This window comes from Schistocerca gregaria, unplaced genomic scaffold, assembly GCF_023897955.1.
Source record: "Schistocerca gregaria isolate iqSchGreg1 unplaced genomic scaffold, iqSchGreg1.2 ptg000581l, whole genome shotgun sequence".
NCBI lineage: Eukaryota > Metazoa > Arthropoda > Insecta > Orthoptera > Acrididae > Schistocerca > Schistocerca gregaria.
Window position 1 is genome coordinate 160,001 of NW_026061971.1, and position 2,500 is coordinate 162,500.

Here is a 2,500-nt window from a genome sequence, read left to right on the forward strand (position 1 = left end):
CCCACGTTGGCCCTTAACCTAACCCACGTTGGCCCTTAACCTAACCCACGTTGGCCCTTAACCTAACCCACGTTGGCCCTTAACCTAACCCACGTTGGCCCTTAACCTAACCCACGTTGGCCCTTAACCTAACCCACGTTGGCCCCTAACCTAACCCACGTTGGCCCCTAACCTAACCCACGTTGGCCCCTAACCTAACCCACGTTGGCCCCTAACCTAACCCACGTTGGCCCCTAACCTAACCCACGTTGGCCCCTAACCTAACCCACGTTGGCCCCTAACCTAACCCACGTTGGCCCCTAACCTAACCCACGTTGGCCCCTAACCTAACCCACGTTGGCCCCTAACCTAACCCACGCTGCACCTTAACCTAAGTTACACTGCACCTTAACCTAAGTTACGCTGCACCTTAACCTAAGTTACGCTGCACCTTAACCTAAGTTACGCTGCACCTTAACCTAAGTTACGCTGCACCTTAACCTAAGTTACGCTGCACCTTAACCTAACTTACACTGCACCTTAACCTAACTTACACTGCACCTTAACCTAACTTACACTGCACCTTAACCTAAGTTACACTGCACCTTAACCTAAGTTACACTGCACCTTAACCTAAGTTACACTGCACCTTAACCTAAGTTACACTGCACCTTAACCTAAGTTACACTGCACCTTAACCTAAGTTACACTGCACCTTAACCTAAGTTACACTGCACCTTAACCTAAGTTACACTGCACCTTAACCTAACTTACACTGCACCTTAACCTAAGTTACACTGCACCTTAACCTAACTTACACTGCACCTTAACCTAACTTACACTGCACCTTAACCTAACTTACACTGCACCTTAACCTAACTTACACTGCACCTTAACCTAACTTACACTGCACCTTAACCTAACTTACACTGCACCTTAACTGTCACATGTAACGTCACAGGAATGTAGCTTTGCCTAACAGCAACCCTCTGAACATAGTTCACTGCTTGGATCCTCTGGTGTCATGTGTATTTCTTGATGCCATGGTGCGTACCCTCACATAAAGGTCTTTCGAGTGTTGCGTACTTTCTACACAGTCCCGCTAACCACTGGAAGGGTGTACCGCTACAGAACGAATATCGCCCTCCCCTCCTGCCCTTCCAAGCTGGTCGGTCAGGCGTTTGTTTGTGAAATGAGCCTTGCAGCTGTTCAGTTGCATTCGGTTGTCGATGCAGTCAGTGTACGTTGTGGTACGGCCTGTGTGGACTGTCCGCTGATGTACGCGTAACCCACACTGATCATCCGTCGTTACGTACTGAGTGACATAATGTGGCACATGCTTGACCGTACACCGGCTGCGCCCTACAATGGCGAATCATAAGGGCCATATGTTGTGCACGATGCTACTTGTCTCGTCTCCCCATTACAGCGAGATTGCACTGTTGTACGCCGTACAGACATGTGGTAAGTAGGTACGGACGAAAGTATTGCATGTTGGCCCCCCCCCCCCCCCCTCCTCCCTCTGCCGGGAATCAGCGTGAGCCGTCTGTTGATGTAGCGACGAGGGTTTTCCTATTTAATCGTATTGCCCCACACAACATGATAGCACGGTGGACCGCGTTCCACATCTGCGACATGCTACAGAGGCCGGTTGACAGTCGACCGCGCAAGGGACATTGCACACGTGCGCGGACCATCTTCCACGTGTTCTCTCGTGTACATGCCGCAGTGTGTATGTGGGCTGATGTAGCGTGTCGTGACACATAACATGCAGGCATGCCAGAATCGTAGATTTCGCAAATGTAGATTGACGTATACGTTTGCTGCCAAAGATCCGCAAATGAACTGGAAATCAGTTGTTGAGCGGTTGTTCGCGCTGCAGGTGCATCGGTGATAGCGACGATCGGTACATCTGTGAACCGGTTGTTTCGGCGGTACCCGCCATGCCCCCGAACCTGAGTTGGCCATGTGGGTATGAAGCGATACGAGGCTGTGGCTTGGCGGGACAGTCCCCGGCCGGTGAGGGGGGGCCGCCCGGCGTGCTGGCCGCGCGCTGCGTGAGCGCACGCACTACAGCCGGCTGGTGGGGGGCGCCCAGTGGCAGGAGCGCCGGCCGACGGGCCCGGCTGGCGTCCCAGCTATGCGCCGGCGCACCCTGCGCGCGGCGCCAGGCGGCCAAAGTGGGTTCTGCCGAGCCCGGTGCGAAGCGCGGTGGACATCTGCAGTGTGCTGGTCCGATTGCGGACTGTGTGCGTTGAGGATGCGCCGCCGCCCGGCACTCGGCGTCGCGACGCCGTCTGCTGCTCGGTCGCCCCCAGCGGTTCTCGCAGGTGGTTTGTATCGCAGCTCTGCGGACGTGTTGGCGCGTGCGCTGTGCTGGGAGAGTTCGCTTCTGCACCCAAGTGGGGCTTTGCCCTTCTGTGGCGCTGGCGTTGGAGCTGCCGGTCACCGTAGGTGGCGCGTGTTGTTTCCCGCCGGCAATGCCACGACAGCACGCTCCCGGGCCTCTGTCGGCAGCGGC